The sequence below is a fragment of the Chiloscyllium plagiosum genome, chromosome 29 (assembly GCF_004010195.1).
Source record: "Chiloscyllium plagiosum isolate BGI_BamShark_2017 chromosome 29, ASM401019v2, whole genome shotgun sequence".
Classification (NCBI taxonomy): domain Eukaryota; kingdom Metazoa; phylum Chordata; class Chondrichthyes; order Orectolobiformes; family Hemiscylliidae; genus Chiloscyllium; species Chiloscyllium plagiosum.
The window spans coordinates 31,840,455-31,862,767 of record NC_057738.1 but is presented as its reverse complement, the minus strand read 5'-3'; the positions used below and the strand labels follow the sequence as shown (position 1 = coordinate 31,862,767).

At 43.4% G+C, this 22,313-nt stretch overlaps 1 protein-coding gene across 4 annotated transcripts in view; it reads left to right on the top strand.

Moving 5' to 3' along the window:
• LOC122564302 (C-C chemokine receptor type 3-like) overlaps positions 1 to 22,313 on the top strand; it is a 52,434-nt gene that overhangs the window by 5,352 nt on the left and 24,769 nt on the right. For 3 of the 4 annotated variants that reach the window (XM_043718972.1, XM_043718974.1, XM_043718975.1), the window contains exon 2: positions 4,375 to 4,423. The gene's annotated coding sequence lies outside the window, so the exon portion shown is untranslated. Of the gene's footprint in view, positions 1 to 4,374; positions 4,424 to 16,490; positions 16,516 to 22,313 lie in introns of those variants that run through there. The other variant, XM_043718976.1, reaches the window with a different exon arrangement.

Below are 22,313 nucleotides of genomic sequence, written 5' to 3'. Positions count from 1 at the left end.
CACTTGGTTCATCTTGGACACCTCTCCCCACTTTCTTGAACTCTCCATTTCCATTTCTGGTGACAGTCTCCAGAGGAATGTTTACTACAAACTCACAGACTATCGCAACTACCTGGACCACTCCTCCTCCCACCCAGTATCTGGCAAGAACTCCATCCCATTCTCCCAATTCCTCCACCTCTGCCACATCTGCTGTGATGAGGAGATATTCCACTCCCAAGCATCCCAGAAGTCCACCTATTTTGAACAATGTGCTTTTCTCCCCTCTGTCATCCAGACAGCCCTCCACCGTACCTCCCCATTCCCCATTCCAATGTTCTAAACCCACACCCCCTTCAAATGCTATAAAGATGGGGTCCCCCTTGTCCTCACCTATCATCCCACCGGTCTCCGCATCCAACAGATCATCCTTAAACACTTCCGCCAACTCCAACTAGACCCCACCATCAAGAACATCTTCCCCTCCCCACCCCTCTCTCCCTTCGGCAAGGACCATTCCATTCACCAATCCTTGATTCGTGCCACTCTCCCCACCATCCCTCCTGAACCCCCAGGTACCTTCCCCTACAACTGGAAAAGATGCAAAACCTGTCAGCACACCACCCCCTTCACCTCCAACCAGGGCCCCAGACAGTCCTTCCAGGGGAGACAGAGGCTCACCTGCCTCTCTTCCAACCTAGTTTACTGTGACTGTTGCTCCCAATGCGGTTTTCTCTACATTGGGGAGACCAAATGTAAACTTAGGGAACAATTCACCGAGCATCACCGCTGGGCCCACAGAAGCCAACCTGACCTCCCAGTCACTGCCAATTTTAATTCCCCTTCCCACTCCCTTTCTGACATGATCATCCTTGGCGTCCTCCATTACCACAGTAAATCAAACTGCACATTAGAGGAACAACACCTCATCTTCTGCCTGGACAACCTACAGCCTGGAGGTCTCAACATTGAGTTCCCCAATTTCAAATAACCTCCCTTCCCATCCCCTGACTCCCTTCCCTGGCCCTTCCCCTCCCTTCCATTCATCTCATCGACCCTTCCTTCTAGCTACCAACCGGATTCATTCCTCCCATCGACCAACCAGATCGTATCCTTTACCTGTCTCCACCTACCACCACCTCACCACCCTGCCTCCCCACCCCTTTTTAACCCTCCCTCAGTCCTGAAGAAGGGTAACATCTGAAAGGTTCACTTCTCCATCTGCTCATGCTGCCTGGCTTGCTGTGTTCTTCCAGCCTCCTGCTTGACTACCTTGGTCTCTTCAAACAGCAACAAAAGTGCACCATGCAGAATTGTCCCAACGGAATCGATTCACTTGGAGAAAGTGAGGACTGCAGATACTGGAGATCAGAGTCAAAAAGTGTGGACTGGAAAAGCACAGCCAGTCAGGCAGCACCTGAGGAGCATGAGAGTCGACCTTTCAAGCATAAGGTCTTTATCAGGAATGTGGGGGTGGGTGGCAAGGGGCTGAGAGATAAATAGGAGGAGGGTGGGGCTGGCGGGAAGGTGGCTAGGAATGTGATAGGTAGATGAAGGTGGGGGGTGATGGTGATGGGTTGGAGTGGAGGGTGAAGCAGATAGGTGGGAAGGAAAATGGACAGGCAGGACAGCTCAAGCGGGCGGTGCCGAGTTGGAGGGTTGGATCTGGGATTAAGGTGGGGGGAGAGGAGAAGGGGAATCAATTTGCTGCCTGTCCATCTTCCACGAGAGAAAGACATCGTTAGACATGAAGAACGACCACTTGAGCAGGATTCCAATTGGCTGCTAGTGACCAGTCAATCAACCTCAGTGAAAGTTGAAGAAAGAAAGCCATGCATTTATACCACGTCACTCACAACTTTATAGCTAACAAAGAACATTAAGAGTGTAGTTGCCATTGCAATACAGGAAATGTAGCAACCAGTTTGTACTCAGCTAACTCCTACAAAGAGCGAAGTCATAGTGACGAGAAGCAAAAACAGAAGTTGCTGGCAAAGCTCAGTAGGTCTGGCAGCATCTGTGAAGAGAAATCAGAGTTAACGTTTTGGGTTGAGCCACCCTTCCTCAGGAGTGTTCTGATTTACAGCATCCGCAGTTCTTTCAGTTTTATTTTGATAATGAGCTGATTTTTGTTTGTGATGTTGATTGAGGGATAAATATCAGGCAGTATACCAGGGATAACTCTGTAGACATTTTGAAAAATGTGGTAGGGTAACTTTAACATCCACTTGAGAGAAAACAGCACTCCCTGAGTACAGCATTGCAGTCTTAGGAAATATGTTTGTGCTCAATGTCTTTGGTGGAGCCACAACTGTCTGACACAGACATAGAGTGTACTGCCAACTGACTCATAACCACTGCTTTCATAGGAATTGAACAAGCTACAGGAAACTAGGAAAGTACCATTTTTTGCTAAATTTATCATGACCAAGATCAATTAAGTGTGTCTTAATTTGTTCCACGACAGGTCATATTAAGATCAATCAGCAGCTTGCATTGATTTGACAATTTTATTGTTGAAAAATGTGGAATGAGTTTGATCATCCACTTATGGATCAAGGTTATTGCAACCATTAAAGCCTCATGCTTTCGCACTGATGTGCTGGGCACCCCATCATTGGAGTCAGGGATATTTGTGGAGCCTCCTCCTCCAGGGAGTTGTTTAATTGTCCACCACCATTCATGACTGGTTGAGCTAGGATTGCATACCTTAGTTCAAATCTGTTGGTTGAGGAATCTACCACTTGCAGCTTGGCTCTCAAATGCAGGGCGGCGCCTGTGTCTGCAGACATGTTTTCTGCGGGTTTTAATTACCTGCGGTTTACCGTGGCCGGGACATATTATAGGGAATCTTCTGGAACTAGGGGGCTGCCAGGAAGGTAAATTTCCCATTTAAATGAACGTGTTCACTCCTATCCACGGTTTCAGGCTTCCGTGGTAGGTTTAGGGCCATATCCCCTGTAGGTACTGGTCCGGGGTGGGGGTTGTGGGTGGGACTATTGTAGTCCTATTTTGTAGTGTCATCAGGTTGGCACCTCATTTTTAGGTCTGGGTGTTGCTGGTCTGGCATGCCCTCCTCCACTCTTCTTTGACCCAGAGTTGAGCCCCTGGCTTGGGGCGAATGGACGGGTCAGGGAGATGTCAAGCCATGAGGTTGTAATTTTTGTTGAAGTACAATCTTGCTGATGCTGATGGCCCAAAAGACCTCATGAATATCCCAAACTTGAGTTCTTAGAAGTGTTTGGAGTTTATCCCATTTATCATGGTGCTAACACCACACAACAGGGAAGGTGATGGCCTCATGGTATAATCACTAGACTGTGAGTCTGGAGAGCAGTTCATGTTCTCAGGAAATTCCACCATGGCAAATGGTGGAATTTGATTTCAGTAAAGAATGTGGAATTAAGAGTCTAATGATGACCAAGAAACAGTTGTCAATTGTCAGAAAAACCCATCTGGTTCACCAGTGTCCTTTACGGAAAGAAACCTGCCAATCTTGTTTAGTATGGCTTTCGTGTGACTCCAGACCCACAGCAATGTGGTTGACTCTTAACTGCTCCCTGGGCAATTAGGGATGGGTAATAAATTTGACATGGTCAATGATGCCTACATCCTATGAATGAATATAAGGTGAGGGTGGATTTTTGAACTTTCTGAAGGAGATGTTCCTAGCTCTTGACAAAACTTTCCCTCTTCTGCTGGTTTTGATTTTGGTGGTGAGAAATTTCATCCCTAATCAAGTCAACAGAGGAAAGGTTTGGGCCTGGTTTGGATAGTTCCCCAACATCATGTGCAGCTTCTTCTTAGTATGACCATAATTGTTTAATGCTCTTTGAAGCAATGAGCAGCCAAAGACCCAACATCCACAGTTTGACTTTATGCACACATTTAAATTCAAGAAACATGTGGCCACCAGTATTTGATTAACAACTGCTGCTGATGACAATGGGGGATGTGGGATTATTTTTCTCTTATTCATGCTCTGTAAACTTCCAAAATTAGGAAAAAATATGCTGAAGAAATACAGTCCTACAGCTCAAAAAAAAAATTCAGATTTTCACTAGATCTGTAGATAATGCTTCCTAATTACCATATTCCTTTTGATCAATGCAGATGACACCAAAATTGGAGGTGTAGTGGACAGCGAAGAGGGTTACCTCAGATTACAACAGGATCTGGACCAAATGGGCCAATGGGCTGACAAGTAGCAGATGGAGTTTGTATATGAATAGGAAGGGTTTGGAGGGATATGGGCTGGGTGCTGGCAGGTGGGACTAGATTGGGTTGTGATATCTGGTCGGCATGGACGGGTTGGACTGAAGGGTCTGTTTCCATGCTGTACATCTCTATGACCCTATGACATGGCTAACTAATATGTTTTATTTTTCCTTTTAGATATTTTCCATTTCCATCCGTCCAATTAAAAGGATTCGACTCTGCTTAGGTATGTAAATCATCATTTCAAAACCATATTTTGTGTTTTGTTGACTAGTTTAAATAACATTTAGCAAATATTCAATGTTTAAGTCATTGATACAGTTGGCTGGGGTTTTGTGGCTCAGTGGCAGCATCTCTACCTCTTAGCCAGAAAGTCCTAGTTCAAATGCCAACTGTCCCAGAGATGAGTGATAAGAAGTTGATTAAAAATGTGATACAGTTGGCCAGATTTTGGAGCAAAGGGGAACATTGGGGTCACATGACTCCACTCCTGGTGCAGAAAGGGGTTCCAGGCTCTGGGTGAGCTGTGGTCTTGCTCTCTTCGTTAGATCATTGAAACCTTTGCAGCAATGCATCTGGTGGAGGTTAAGTGAAAGGTGGCACTTTATACCACTCCATGTGGTTCCTGTTGTGCATTTCACTGGCTTTCTCCTGTAAATCCACTTGCTTCAGAGCACAGTGGCTCAGTGGTTAGCACTGCTGTCTCACAGTGCCAGAGACCCAGGTTCAATTCCAGTCTTGGACAACTGTCAATGTGGAGTTTGCACATTCTCCCTGTGTCTGCATGGGTTTCCTCTTGGTGCTCTGGTTTCCTCCCACAATCCAAAGATGTGCATGTTTAGGTGAGTTGGCTGTGCTAAATTTCCCATAATGTGTAGGTTAGGTGCATTAGTCATGGTACATATAGGATAATAAAGTAGGGGAGTGGGTTACTTTTCAGAAGGTCCGTGTGGACTTGTTGGGCCAAAGGGTCTGTATCCATACTATAGGGATTCTAACTTGACAGGTAATAGTGATGTGCTTCATACTTAGATCTTTTCAGCAGTTGGGTCTGTTTGTGCTCTACATGCCATGTCGTGACTCAGTTACTTAACATTGTTCTGTTGAGAAGTGCGTTGAGGCAGCACAAAAACAAATTTGTTAAGGAGTTTGCTGCTTGACATGTTGTGAAACAGTGATGCTGAAATTATTGAGCTGGCCGACTAGCAAGCTGCTGTCACTTACAGGTGCATCTGGCACTGAAATTGTGCATCTGCTATTTAAATGTTGTGACCAAGAATGTTTTCCTCCTGATGCATTTTGGAGGTGTATCTCTGGGCTGATAGTTAATAAGCAAATGAGCCATGCCAGCAAAATCTGGATCATACAAAGGTAATTTGGACTGGTGACTGAAATCCTTTCCCAAAACCATTCCAATTCTCGTAAAATGTCCACAGAATATTCAGGACCGTGATAGGTTTGTTTGATTTTTTTAAATATTTAATTGATCACAGTGATTGGCTGGACCAATATAAATTACTCATCCCGACTGGTCTTGAGAAGGTGGTGGTGAGCTGCCTTCTTGAACAGCTGCAAGAGAAGGCTGAAGCATTCTCTGCAATCTTCTGAATGGATGATTCATCTCAGTCTCCTCAGTGGTCCCCGCCTTTACAGATCACAGTCTTCAGCCAATTCGATTCACTCCATGAGATACCAAGAAACAGCTTGAGACACTTGATACTGCAAAGGCTATAGGCCTTGACAATATTCTGCCGTTTGTACAGAAGACTTATGCTCCAGAACATGCAGGTCCCTTAGCCAAGTTTTTACAGTACTGGTTCTGACAATGGGAAAAATTGCCTAGATATGTCCTGTACATAAAAAGTAAGACAAATCGAACCCAGCCAACTACCACCACATTAGTCTACTCTGGATCATCAGTAAAATGATGGAAAGCGTCATCAACAGCGCTACCAAGCAGCACTGCTCAGCAATAACCTGCTCATTTACTCCCAGTTTGGGTTCCACCAGGGCTACTAAGCACTTGATCTCAGTACATAGATAAAAGAGCTGAATTCCAGAGGTATGGTGAGAATGACAGCCTTTGACATCAAGACTTCATACGACCAAGTTTGGCATTAAGAAGCCCAAGCAAAACTGGAATCAATGTGTTAGGGTCAAACTCTCTGCTGCTTGGAGTCATACCTGGCACATAGGAAGATGGTCATGGTTGTAGGAGGACAGTCATCTCAGCTCCAGTACATCTCTACAGGAGTTCCTTAGGTCAGTGTCCTCGGTCTAACCATCTTCAACTGCTTCATCAATGACCTTCCCTCCATCTAAGGTCAGAAGTGGGTATATTTGCCGATGATTGCACAATGTTCAGTAACATTCACAACTCCTCAGATACTGAGCCAGTTCATATTCAAGATCTGGACAATATCTAGGCTTGGGCTCAGGAGTGGCAAGTAACATTCATGCCAGACAAATACCAGGCTATGACATCACCAATAAGAGACAATACAACCACTATCCCTTGACATTCAATAGCGTTGCCATCACTGAATCCCCAATATCAACATCCTGAGGGTTACCATTGACCAGAAACTCAATTAGATTCACCAAATAAGTATGGTGGCTATAAGAGCAGGTCAGAGGCCAGGTATACTGCAGTCAGTGACTCACATCCTGACTCCCCAAAGCCTGTCTATTATCAGCAAGGCACAAGTCAGGAGTGTGAGGGAATACTCACCACTTGCCTGGATAAGTGCAGCTCCAACAATATCCAAAAGGCTTGACACAATCCAGGGCAAAGCAGCCTGCTTGATTAGTACCACATCCACAAGCATCCCCTCCCTCCACTACCAATGCTCAGTAGCAGCAGTGTGTACTATCCACAAGATGTACTGCAGAAATTTGCCACAGATCTTCAGACAGGACCTTCCAAACCCACAACCACTTCAATCTCAAAGGACAAGGACATGGGAACACCACCATCTTCAGGTTCCTCTCCAGGCCAGGCACTATCCTGACTTGGAAACATATCGCCGGACCTTCACTGTCGCTGAGTCCAAATCCTGGAATTTTATCCCTAAGGACATTGTGGGTAAACCCACAGCAGGTAGACTGCAGCAGCTCACTATCACCTTCTCAAGGGCAACTAGGGACGGACAATAAATGCTGGCCCAGCCAGCGGCACCCAGATCCCCCAAATAAATAAGAAAAAGTCTGTGTGGTGTCGGGATGGTCACAGTCCTGTTAAGGATGGAGTTTCAAGTGTTTTGACTTCATCACCATGAGAAAGAGTGATATAATTGTAAGTCAGTGTGACAAAACCAGAGCAACCCCACATACATGGGTAGAACATGCAAACTCCACATAGACAATCTCCTGAGGGTGAGGCAACAATGCTAACCACTGAGCCACCATGCTGCCCTGACAGTGGTGGCTAGGGTGTCAGTCAAACAGAGTGCTTTGTCCTGGATGGTGTTGAGTTTCTTGAGTGTTGTTGAAAATGCATGATACCAAACAAATGGACAGTATTCCATCACACACCTGACTTGTATCTTATAGCCAGTGGAGAAAGTGAGGTCTGCAGATGCTGGAGATCAGAGCTGGAAATGTGTTGCTGGAAAAGCGCAGCAGGTCAGGCAGCATCCAGGGAACAGGAGAATCGACGTTTCGGGCATAAGCCCCCTGAAGAAGGACTTATGCCCGAAACGTCGATTCTCCTGTTCCCTGGATGCTGCCTGACCTGCTGCGCTTTTCCAGCAACACATTTCCAGCTCTTATAGCCAGTGGACAGCGTTGGATAAATAGGAGGTGAATAATTCATGATAGAATTCCTAGCCTTTGACCTGCTCCTGTAATCATTGTATTTATATGTATGGTCCAGTACTATTTCTGATAAATGATAACACTCAGAATGTTGACTGTCGAAGATCAAATGATGATTATGCCTTGAATATCAAGCAAAAATGTTACATTCTCTATTTGTTGGAGATTGGTGTTACCTTGCACATACATAGTATGAATGTTACTTATCAGTCCAAGTTGTTCAGGTCTGGCTGCATTTGGACATGGACTGCTTCAGTACCTGAGAAATCATGAATGGTGCTGAACATTGTGCAACTACCTCGAGGAACCGCTGCAGAAATATCCTGGGATGGTACCACGATTACCCATGATAACTGTGGTTATGTTTTGGGGATGCAAGATACATATTGTTGTGCCCTCCTCCCTACTGTGTCCCCAGGACATTGATAGTGGGGCGCTTGACATCAAGATTGGTTTTATTCTGATTCTGGCTGAAACAGGTTTCATGAATTAGCACTGTCACCATTGATTGTAAGTCCTCAAATTGTTCACATTGTATTTGAAAGCCACAGTACACTGCAGACTGGATAGGCTCTTGTTTCAAACTGATACTATAAACCCACCATTGGTTCATAGATGCATAAAAATATGTATTATTACAAAATGAAAGTCCAAGAATACATCTGAGGATGGTATTAGTTATAAATCATGAATGATTTAACATCATTAGACATATTCCCTCATATTTTTGGTAGTTATTTCATTGAAGAGGTGTGGTTGTAATGTCAGTCAAATCCTCACTGGGATTCCAGTGTTTACTATAATAATCCACAGAGGGGACCATAACATGTGGAGCCAACTATTTTCTTTTCTTAAGGGTTAACATTGAGCCCTTCAGCCACTTCAAATTCAAGAAGTACGTCAGTCTGATGCAATTAGTTTTCGGCTCATTTCCTAGACAAAGCCAGGAGAGGAAGTGAGAATGTGAATGACAGCAAAATTGTAATGAGTCAAATTCAAATAACCTGCAGCTTTGGTTGCGGTGATGTTGGTCATCCATTACTGCAGCAGAGTAGGAAAGCCAACGGAGTGAAACTGGTGATAATCCAAAATGCTAGCTCCAAATTAGCAAAACTCAGAGCATGAAGTCACAAGTGTGCCATTTTCTGACAATGCCATCCCAGCAAGTCATGAGAACGTTAAAAGTGCGGTTGATTGGAGGCAAGGTGCAGTTGATACTGAAAATGGATAACCGTGGTGTGAAGCAAAAAGATAGTCTTGCCATTCGACACCATGGCCAAGCTCCAGCCATATTTGGCAGTATAGATGGCAGAGAATCATATCATACAGAGCTTGACCCGTTGGCTCATTGAGACATGATGGACTGTACTGGACTCCTCTGAAGAAAGCTCAAAACAATTACTGAGTTTTTCCAGAAACAGCTCCCAACATTTCTCAATGCATTTTACTGTACAAAATAGACCTGTACAAATTAGGAACAAATTAAGAAATAAAGACAATTCTGGGACTAGATTAGATTAGGATATCTGGCATAGATGAGTTGGACTGAAGGGTCTATTTCCATGCTGTACATCTCGATGACCCTATGACTCATATTTTTTTTGTCACTGTGTTTTCATCTGGCTTTTCTTTTGGCCAAAGCATGCGCTTCAAGGCAAATTGGGTTACATAGGGGCTCCTTTGGCTATCTCAAAGCTCTTTTGGGGGTTGAACTCCTTCGATTTGTTTTATTGCACAATAAGACTGTATATATTAAATTGTAGTCTGAAGTACTGAAGATGTCTAGACTGATCCACATCACCCTGGAGCAAATCATCATTGAAGACCCTTCCTGACCAGTCCTTCCCATTGCCCAGAAGCAACAAGCCCCCTGAACAGGGCAACTTGTCTCTATCCAGCAAGAATCTCACTTTCATGTCCGGAACTTTCTCAAAAGAAGCAACGAGGGATTTCCAACATCAAGATAAGACTTGTGAGATGGGTCATGCAATTCTGCTACACTTCTTGCCATAGCCAACATTGTTCAAGCCCCAATCAGATTTACCGCACTCAGCCCATCATTTTTGTACTGTTCAAAATACATTAATCTCATTTCCCAGCTCTCAACCGTATAGTCCTAAAGGCTTTGCAAACAAAAGTAAATACCTAAATAATGCTTAAGTGTTCCAAGAATTTCTGATTCACTCACTTTTTCAGGCAGTGAGTTCCAGACTCCCATCATCCTCTGAATGAGTTACTTTCTCCTCAACTCAACTCCTAACCTTCTACCTTGTACCTTAAGTCTATGTTCCTTGTTTATTGATCCCTGTACTATTGGAAATATTTCCTCCTATCAAATCGATCTGTGCTTCTCTTAATCTTATATCCCTCCATCAGATCCCCTGTCAATCTTCACTACTCCAAGGAAAGCAACCCCAACCTATTTAAGCTTTCTTCATATCTCAGATCCTCCAGCTCAGGCAGCATTCTGGTAAATAGTGTCTGCAACCTCTCTAGTACAATCACATTTTTCACATAATATGGTGACCAGAACTGTACACAGTGCTCCAGTTATGGCCTACCCATGTTATCCCCTCCCAGCATATTGTCCCAACTCTTTTTTCAATGTCTTGGCTAATACAGGCAAGTCTTCAATGTGTTGTCCAAACTACCTCAGCTACCTGCCCTGCTACCTTTAAGAATCTGCAAATATGCACACCAAGATCCCTCTGATCTTCATTACTTTCCAAGATCCTACCGTTCCGACCATTCATTGCTTTGTTAGACCTCCACATTACCTCATACTTTTCCAGGTTGAATTCCATTTAGCACATATCTTCCCCAGAACATTCTGTGAGTATCCTCCTGCAGTTTACGGCTATTCTCCTCACTACTTACCAACTGACTAATTTTTGGGTCACCAGTCAACTTCTGGAACATACCCCTTACATTGAAGTCCAAAGCATTAGTATACATCATAAACAGCATAGGGCCTTAGCATTGTGCACTGAGAAACCCCACTGGAAATGGTTTCCAGTCACAGAAACATCTCTCCACCATCTAACTTCTGCTTCCTGCCTTTCAGCTAATTTTGGATCTAATGTGCCAATTTGCTTTTACATTTTACACAGACTTTTACACTTTTGACCTGTCTGTGATGTTATCTCATCAAAGACATCTTATCAAAAGCTTTGTTAAAGTCCATGTAGACTAGTCATAGAGTCATAGAGATGTACAGAACAGAAACAAACCCTTTGGTCCAACTTGTCCATGCTGACCAGATATCTCAACTCAATCTAGTCCCATTTGCCAGCACTTGGCCTCTCTCCCTCTAAATCCTTCCTAGTCATACACCCATCCCATCGAAATGTCTTTTAAATGTTGTAATTGTGCCAGCCACTACTACTTCCTCTGGCAGTTCATTCCATACACCCACCAGCCTCTGTGTGAAAAAGTTGCCCCTTGGGTCCTTTTTAAATCTTATTAAGAGTACTCAACAATGAGGAATTTTCTGTGTCATGGATGTAAAAAGGATTTTGACTTTTAGAGATAGCACAAGTGTGGGTGGGATGAGTGGCCTTTTTCTGCGCTGTACATCTCTATGCTTTTGTTCTATTTCTGTGCTGTCTCTTGGTAACAGCATCCAGAAACACATGAGATTGCACTCACACACCAATGACATGCAGCTCCCCCCTCATCACAATCTCCTTCATTCTCCTCCTCTGTCTCTCATCTGTCTTGCTGCTTTTCCAGTATCCAATATTCGCTGAGCAGGAAGTTCCTCCAATTAAATTTGGGAAGACTTAAACTGTGCTTCAGACTCATTTCCTGACTGTCAGTTCCATCAATTCCCCTGGTAACGGTACGAGGTTGAACCAGATCGCCATGATACTGAATTTTACTTTCCTCCATGTACCATCTATTTTTTATAGTGTGTTGCAATTTCACTTCAAAAATGCATCACTTCATAATTTTCTATATTAAATTCTTCTTTTTTATATGTCTGTCCATTTTGATCAGTCTCCCCAAGTCTAAAGTTTGCTATTACTTTCCTTACAACATTCCAAAACTTTGTGTCATCTGCAAATTTCAAAATGCTAAACACATACCCAATGTCAGGCCATCAATTTATATTATTCAGAGCAAAGGACCTAATTGCTCTGGGTTGTCACCATGCCTTGTGTTGTTTCTTTACTTCGAGAGAACCCTATTATAACTCTCTGGGTTACACCAAATTCTCTGGGCTTTGCTGTGTTAACCATACTGTCTACATATTCCTAAAATAAAGCAAAGCTCTCTCTCTCTCTCTCTCTCTCTATTATACTGTAAATACTTGACTTATTTTGGGATATTAATTACAGCTCTCCAGCACCATGGCTATGCTGAGTTACATGGGCTCTCAGGGATCTCCCATACTCTGTTCTGTTCCTTTACCTTTGCTGCTCAGCCTTGCTCTGTTTGAGTCAAATGACTATGATTCTGTCATTACTGTATCCATTTGTCATAATATACTACATCTCCCCCAAGGGTTTATCTCTGTTGCTTAAGTTTACAAAATTTCAACAATTTGTTTTAACAGTTTACATTATCACTATTACGTGATCCCTATTATATTATAATATTACCATTATTATATTATGCTATCAGCACATCCCCTCTTCTCATTATCTGAAATCTCATCTATCAAGGTGATTTGGTGCTTACACTGCTCACCCTGACCTGGTTCAATTGACAGTTCCATTCCCAATATTGCTGCAATACTTGTGCAGTACTCAATGTAGTAGTGTCACCTCTGTCTCATGTCCTGAGGTAATCATATTCAATTGCTCTTCTTAGCTCAAGTAAGGTCAATGCCTTCCTCTTTCTCCTGAGTATTCCCTCAGGTGTACAAAAGCTCTGCCTTTCTGACAATTGTACCCTCTGACTGTCCAGACCTGCTTTCCAAGTCCACAGTGTCTATGGCTCACATATCAGTGTTAAACATTTCTGTTGCTTTGTTCTGTCGGGCTTTGACTGTCTCTTTGATCTTCTCATCATCCTAAGACATTCTATTTGTTCTAATATTGCATTTCAGTAAAGACATTTCTGATTTTATCCTTCCTTACACAATTAGTTCTGCAGGTGAGTATCCATGGTGTGAACCTGGATTTTAACTAAGATTAATTCCTAATCTATGTTCTTAGACATTTAGAACATTATGGTTTGAAACAATCTTTCTGCTTCTCCATTTGCCTCAGGATAAAGTAAAGAATGTGGCATTTGTTTGATGTTCTATACCTGTCATGATCTCTTGAGTCACAATTTGTGGTCCATTGTCAAAAACCAGTTCCTCTGGGAAACCACACATTGCAAAGATTCTTTTCTGTTCTACAATCGTTGACTCTGCTGTAGATCTCCAAAGTCTTGATACTTCAAAACATCTGGAGTAGCAGCCCACCAGTACTAAATGTGTCTTCCCTTTAGAGTCAATTAGACTCTACTAAAGCCTATCTGTAAATGTTGAAGATATTAATGGCTTTGTGGCTACCTGACCATTGATCACACACATCCAAAAGACAATATAAAGTTCTCAATTCCTTAAATATGCTTGGCCTCCATATGGATTGTTGAGCAAGCCATATATTTATAATTGCACGTGTTTTCCATTAAGTTGCTTTAGAATTTCTCATTTAATGGATTCCAGTGTGATCAATCTGTGGGTGTATTCCAGTGGGTCATCTACAACAGTTAAACATTGCTTCTGTTTAGGATACTTCATCACAACATGATCCACCTGTGATCTGCTGTCTGTTCCAAACAAATTTAGAATTAGATTCCCTACAGTGTGGAAACAGGCCCTTCAGGCCAACAAGTCCACACTGACCCTCCAAAGAGCAACCCACCCAGACCCATTTCCCTCTGATTAATGCACCTAACACTTTGGGCAATTTAGCATGGCCAATTCACCTGACCTGCACATCTTTGGACTGTGGGAAGAAAACCACACAGACATGGGGAGAACTCCACATGGGCAGTCACCCAAGGCTAGAATCAAACCTGGCGCTGTGAGGCAGCAGTGCTAACCATTGAGCCACTGCGCCAATTAATCTGATCTTTGTGCACTCCTCAATTGTTTTCTGGGCTGCACAAATATCTCTTGGTGTCATCTCTGTAGCTGGTAACATACTGGTTATTGCAGTGCAAAATGACTCCACTAAGGCTTCAATCGTCCTTTTCAGCCTGATCCACAGTCTTCCTTGATAATGTGTCAGCTGTAACCTGTGCCTTGCCTTTTTGCAATATTTGAGATAAATCTTATAGAAGATACAAGCATGTTGACTTAGCCTCCTTTTGCAGTATAGTATGGTGCTTTTGTTTGAGCTTCTCTAAGGCTGAGAACTTTGGGAATTCTTGTTAAAATTGTTACTAATTCCTTCTTGCGGTACTGTGTTTACTCGCAGTGGGTGACCTAACTGGATATTAATATTTTTGTTTAACAATGGCGTCTTCTGGTGCTTCAAGTCATGGTGCCCTCATGAATTCCTGCCCTTTATAGCTTATTTTAGGCATTTTAGTTTGAACTCTAAGCTGAAGATGTGTTCCTCCTGAACCCTTTGTTGGATATTTGCTGGCTGCGTGTTCACTGTTTTTAACCACGGTTAAGTTGTCAACCAGTATTAAAATAGTTCCTTTCTATCTAGTTTAAATTCCACATTAAACCTTCTCACTTGGAAAATAAAGGTCTAAACTTTTAGATGTAACTCTTTAATTTCAGCTGAAAGCAATGACCTGAATTATATTTCTGATCATTTCTAACCTCTTAGATTTTCTCTTAAAAATAAACACGTTGACCAGAATTTTTCTCTTGATGGGAATTCTTTGTTTCTGTTTTGAAACGGATCTACCAGATTGCAAGATTGCCCAATTGTTTTAAACTAGCTTATAGATTAGCAGGATACTGTGGGCACAGAATGTTAAAAGACAACTTAAGAAGAGACTTCATTGGCATAGGTGCAACAGATGAGACATCGTTTATTTTTCAGTGAAAAGAAGAACATATGTTCAAGGACCATTATGCAACTCAAACCCCAAGACTGGGATCCAGAAGTGCGCAATTCTCCAAAGCAGATTGGAAGTTTTTATTGAATGAGTGGGCTACAGTCATAAATCAGTCATCACTTTTTAAGAACCAAAACAGGAGAAGAGTGGAGAACATCCTCATCGAACATATAAGGATATTGGAGGTGTGATTCAAGGAAATCACACACACACGAGTGGACTGTGGGAGGAACTAGATGCTCTTTTCGTGAATGTGTCATCCATTCCAACTCTGATGTTGCCTGTGATCTGTGAACCCGTCACTTCCAGAGCTCCCAACCTCTGCCTGGCTGTGACTCTTCAGTGGAGCTGCCATCCTGCTCAGTTACAACACTGAAATGACCTTTTTGAGTGCTACAGATTTTCTCACTATTTGTTTAAAGGCTTACGAACACTCACGGCAATTTGTTACTGCTTTACCTGCAAAGTCTCTGTCCCTTTGTCTAGCAATTGGAGTCTTTTTGTTTATTTCTCTTTCCTCAAGGACTTAGATCTGATGATTTTGAGAGCCCACTCACTGCTACAAGGTCTGAGATGTCAGCATGTCTTGTGCTGTTTTTAGTTACTGAAGAACTCTTGTAGTAACTACTCTGGTTTACCAAGTTCTCTGGGTATTGGGTGTCTATACTACACTGACCAGCCATTGCAAAAATGGTGCAAGCCCACTCTCTTTTCTTTGCACTGTAAAATCAATATTGATATTTGGATATTAAACACAGCTCCCTAGTACAGTTTCAACTGTAAACTATGTGGTTCTGTAAGTTCTTTCACCCTTGTTTCTGTCCCCTCATCTTGCTCTGATGGCAATCATCTGACTGTTGCTTTATCAGTAACTGTATTAGTGTATCCATTTGTTACAATAACACAGTAATACTGCCCCCTGGGGGACAGAAGTCTGAGCAGCATCAGTTCTCAACACCCTCTGCTTCAATTTTGTGTCCAGGCTCTCATTGTTCATTTTATCTCATGGCCTTCAATTTTGCTACATGGTTTTTAAAGTGACACTTTTTCAAATGCCTTTGTAAGCCCATATTCACACAAAAGCAAGCTTCATCCTTTCCATTAACCCTCTTTGCTTTTCAATCAAAGAGCTGAAACCAATTTAGTTAGACCCCATTTGCCTTTAATTATCATGTGTGTTGTTATCCACATGACAATGTAGTTTAGCTCAGACTGTGGTCCCTGGAAGATATGATGATAGGTTTAGGTGAAGGAGGTGGGAAGAAACAACAAAAACAGCCAAGACTCAGATGTGACTGAATGATTTGCCTGAATGATAAGTTTCTGTGGACAAATACTATTGCACGATTCTTTTAAATAGTGCCTATTTCTGCCTGCGGCTTGATTGGGAGCAATCTTGTCTTCTGGTTCGGGAGCTTCTGCATTCAAGCCTGACTCCAGGATTTGAACATCAAAATCAAAGCTGACTCTCCAGTGCAGTAACAGGTGAACACTGCACTGTTGGAGGTGCAGTATTTCTGATGTGATGTTAGAGTCATAGAGACGTACAGATTGGAATATCTTGTCTTTTTACCCTATCCACGCCCTTCGTGATTTTATAAACTTCTATATGGTCACTCCTCAACCTCCATCACTCCAGAGAAGACAATCCCGAGCCTATTCAACCTCTTCCTGTAGCTCAAACCCTCCAACCCTGGCAGCATCCTTGTAAATCTTTTCTGAATCCTTTCAAGTTTCACAATACCCTTTCAATAGGAGGGAGACCGGAACTGCACACAATGTTCCAAAAGTGACCTAACCAATGTCCTGTACAGCTGCAACATGACCTCCCAACTCCTGTACTCAATGCACTGACCAATAAAGGAAAGCATACCAAACACCTCCTCACTATCTTCTCTACCTATGACTCCACTTTCAAGGAACTATGAACCTGCATTCCAAGCAGCACTTCCCAGGACCTTAACATTAAGTGTATAAGTTCTGTCGTGATTTGCCTTACCAAAATGCAGCACCTCCCATTTATCTAAATTAAACTCCATCTGCCACTCCTCGGCCCATTGGCCCATCTGACCCCGTTGTAATCTGAGGTAACCTACTTCGCTGCCTACTATGCCTCCAATTTTGGTGTAATCTGCAAACTTACTAACTAAACCTCCTATGTTCACATCCAAATCATTTATATAAATAACAAAAAGCAGTGGACCCACTGGTCACAGGCCTCCAGACTCGAAGGCAACCCTCCACCACCACCCTCTGTCTTCTAACTTCGAGCCAATTCTATATCGAAATGGCTAGGTCTCCCTGTATTCCATGCGATCTAATCTTGCTCACCAGACTATCCTGAGGAACCTTGTCAAATGCCTTACTGAAAGCTACATACATCACATCTACCACTCTGCTCTCATCAATCCTCTTCGTTACTTCTTCAAAAAACTCTATCAAGTTAATGATTTCCCATGCACAAATCCATGTTGATTATCCCTAATCAGTCCCTTTCCCACTCCCTTTCAGACATGATCATCCTTGGCCACCTCCATTGCTGCAGCAAACCACGATGCCTATTGGAGGAACAACACCTCACCTTCCGCCTGGGCAGCCTACAGCCCTGAGTTCTCCAATTTCAAATAACCTCCCTTCCCTTCCCCCGACTCCCTTCCCAGCCCCTCCTCCTCCCTTCCACTGCTCCCTACCACCAACTGGATTCATTTCTCTCATTGACCAACAGGTCGTATCCTCTACCTGTCTTCACCACCCTGCCCTGCCACCCAGTTTATCAGCAGCTCTCCCCCCACCTACCCCCAGACCTGAAGAAGGGTTACACCTGAAACGTCAACATCTCCACCTCCTGATGCTGCCTGGCTTGTTGTGTTCTTCCAACCTCATGCCTGTCTATTTTGGATTCCAGCGACTGCAGTTTTTTTTTGTATCTTACATGCGTTTGGAGTCAACTGCAGGCCAGAGCTGGTCACTATCACTCAGTGTAGTTTTCAATTGTAGATCAATGAACTTAATCCCAATTCAGCAGTTGCCACCAAGGGATTTGAACCCATGCTAAGTTGATAGAGTTGGTAATGGAATCACTGGTTTTCAAAAGTGAGGCAGCAGGAACAAAAAGGCAAGGTGTGATACCAAGTCTTCATAAATCATCAGTAGAATCCCTCACTTTCCCCTCACTCCATACCCACTCTCTCACTCTGTTCAACCCATCACATCCTCCCCGCAAAACATTTTTTCAGTTGCAAACTTTGTTTCTGCAGATAACAACATTAAAAATCTATGTGATGATGTGGTGTAGCTGTTTTGATGAACATGTGTGTTTCTGTATTGGCATACATGTGTGTTTTGAAATTGATGCACAAATATGTTTCCAGATTGGTGCACATGCGTGTTTCCAGATTGGTGCACATTGGTCTTTCTGGATTGATGAACAAGCGTGTTTCCAAATTGGTGCACATACGTGTTTCCTGGTTGGTACACATGAGTTTTTCGTGATTGGTGCACTAGTGTGTTTCCATATTGGTGCACATGCGTGCTTCCTGATTGGTGCACATGCGTGTTTCCTCATTGGTACACATTTGTGTTTCTGGATTGGTGCACATGTGTGTTTCCTGACTAGTGCACATGCATGCTTCCATATTAGTACACATGCATGTTTCCAGATTAGTGCACATGTGTGTTTCCAGATTGGTGCACGAGTGTTTCCTGATTGGTGCACATGCGTGTTTCCTGATTGGTATACATGTGTGTTTCTGGATTGATGCACATGTGTGTTTTCTGACTAGTGCACATGCATGCTTCCATTTTAGTGCACATGTGTGTTTCCAGATTGGCGCACATGTGTGCTTCCTGATTGGTGCATGTCTGTGTTTCCATATTGGTACACATGAGTGTTTCCTGATTGGTGCACATGCATGTTTCCTGACTAGTGCACATGCATGCTTCCATATTAGTGCACATGTGTGTTTCCAGATTGGTGCATGTGTGTTTACAGATTGGCGCACATGCATGGTTCCAGATTGGCGCACATGTGTGTGTTTCCAGATTGGTGCATGTGTGTATTTCCAGATTGGTGCACATGCGTGCTTCCTGACTGGTGCACAAGTGTGTTTCCATATTTGTGCACATGCATGTTTTCAGATTGGTGCACATGCGTGTTTCCTGATTGGGGCACATGCGTGTTTCCAAATTGGTGCACATTTGTGTTTCTGGATTGGTGCACTTGTGTGTGTGTCTGGATTGGTGCACATGTGTGTGTGTCCAGATTGGTGCACGAGCATGTTTCCTGAATGGTGCACATGTGTGTTTCCTGAATCGTGCACATTTGTGTTTCCTGACTGGTTTACAAGTGTGTTTCCATATTGGTGCACATGCATGTTTCCAGATTGGTACACATGTGTGTTTCTTGATTGGCGCACATGCGTGTTTCCTGATTGGGGCACATGCGTGTTTCCAGATTGGTGCACATACGTGTTTCCAGATTGGTGCATGTATGTGTTTCCAGATTGGTGCACGTGTGTTTCTGGATTGGTGCACAAGCGTGTTTCCATATTGGTGCACATGTGTGTTTCCAGATTTTTGTACATGCCTGTTTCCATGTTGGTGCACATGTATGTTTCTGGATTGGTGCACATGCATGTCTCCAGATTGGTACACATGCATGTTTCCAGATTGGTGCACATGCGTGTTTCTGGATTGATTCACATGCATGTTTCCAGACTGGTGCACAAGTGTGTTTCTATATTGCTGCATATGTGTGTTTCTTGTTTGGGGTACATGCCTGTTTCCTGACCAGATATCCCAACCCAATTACGTCTCTCTGACTCTATGGTACACATGGGTGTTTCTGGATTGGTGCACATGCGTGTTTCCTGACTGGTGCACATGCATGCCTCCATATTCGTGCACATGCATATTTCCAGATTGGTGCACATGCGTGTTTCCTGATTGGTACATGTGTGTGTTTCCAGATTGGTGCACATGCATGTTTCCAGATTGGTGCACATGTGTGTTTCCAGATTGGTGCATGCGTGTGTTTCCAGATTGGTTCATGTGTGTTTCCAGATTGGTGCACAAATTTGCTTCCATATTGCTGCACATGTGTGTTTCCTGATTGGTGTACATGCCAATTTCCTGACCAGATATCCCAACCCAATTACATCTCTATGACTCTATGGTTTCTGGATTGGTGCACATGCGTGTTTCCAGACTGGTGCACATGCATGCCTCCATATTCATGCACATGCATGTTTTCTGATTGGTGCATGTGTGTGTTTCCTGATTGGTGCACATGCATGTTTCCAGACTGGTGCACGTGTGTGTTTCCAGATTGGTGCATGTGTGTGTTTCCAGATTGGTTCATGTGTGTGTTCCAGATTGGTGCACAAGTTTGTTTCCATATTGCTGCTCATGCGTGTTTCCTGATTGGTGTACATGCCAATTTCCTGACCAGATATCCCAACCCAATTACATCTCTATGACTCTATGGTTTCCTGACTGGTGCACATGCATGCCTCCATATTCATGCACATGCATGTTTCCTGATTGGTGCATGTGTGTGTTTCCTGAATGGTGCACATGCATGTTTCCAGACTGGTGCACGTGTGTGTTTCCAGATTGGTCCACGTGTGTTTCTGGATTGGTACACAGGCGTGTTTCCAGATTTTTGCACATGCATGTTTCCATATTTGTGCATATGTGTGTTTCCTGATTGGTGCACATGTGTGTTTCCAGATTGCTTCACATGTGTGTTTCTGGATTGGTGCACATGCATGTTTCCAGATTGGTGAACATGTGTTTCTGGATGGGTGCAGATGCGTGTTTCCTGATTGGTGCACATGCATGTTTCTAGACTGGTGCACATTTGTGTTTCCGGATTGGTGCACATGTATGTTTCCAGTTTGGTGCGCATGTGTGTTTCCTGATCGGTGCACATACATGTTTTCTGATTGGTGCACATGCATGTTTCCTGATTGGTGCATGTGCATGTTTCCAGATTGGTGCACATTTGTGTTTCTGGATTGTTGCATGTGGTTTTTCAGATTGGTACACATGTGTGTTTCCTGATTGGTGCATGTGTGTGTTTCCAGGTTGGTGCATGTGTGTGTTTCCTGATCGGTACACATGTGTGTTTCCTGATTGGTGCACATGCGTGTTTCCAGATTGGTGCACATGTATGTTTCCAGTTTGGTGCACGTGCGTGTGTCCAGAATGGTGCCCATGTGTGTTTCTATATTGGTGCACATGCGTATTTTCTGATTGGTGCACATCCATGATTCCAGATTTGTGCATATGTGTGTTTCCAGATTTTTGCACCTGCATGTTTCCATATTGGTGCATGTGCATGTTTCCTGATTGGTGCACATGCATGTTTCCAGATTGGTGCACACATGTGTGTTTCTGGATTGGTGCACACGTGTGTTTCCAGATTGGTGCACACGTGTGTTTCTGGATTGGTGCACATGTGTGTTTCTGCATTGGTGTACATGTGTGTTTCCATATTGGTGCGCATGTGTGTTGCGAGATTGAGCACATGTGTAGATCGGGATTAGTGCACATTCATGTCTCCAGGTTGGTGCACATGTGTGTTTCTGGGTTGGTGCACATGCGCGTGTTTCCAGATTGGTGCACATGTGTGTTTCCATATTGGTGCACATGTGTGTTTCCATATTGGTGCACGTGTGTGTTTCCAGATTGGTGCACGCATGTGTTTCTGGATTGGTGCACATTTGTGTTTCCGGATTGGTGCACATATGTGTTTCCAGATTGGTGCACTTATGTGTTTCTGGATTGGTGCACATGCATGTTTCTGGATTGGTGCACAAGCGTGTTTCCAGATTGGTGCACATGTGTGTTTCCAGATTGGTGCATGTGGTTTTCCAGATTGGTACACATGCATGTTTCCAGTTTGGTGCACACACGTGTTCCCGGATTGGTGCCCATGTGTGTTTCTATATTGGTGCACATGCGTGTTTTCTGATTGGTGCACATGCGTGATTCCAGATTTGTGCACATGTATGTTTCCAGTTTGGTGCATGTGTGTGTTTCCGGATTGGTGCATATGTGTGTTTCCAGATTGGTGCACATTTGTGTTTCTGGATTGGTGCACATGCATGTTTCCTGATTGGTGCACATGCGTGTTTCCTGACTGGTGCACATGTATGCCTCTATATTCGTGCACATTCATATTTCCAGATTGGTGCACATGTGTGTTTGCAGATTGTTGCATGTGTGTTTCCAGATTGGTACACATGTGTGTTTCCTGATTGGTGCACATGCGTGTTTCC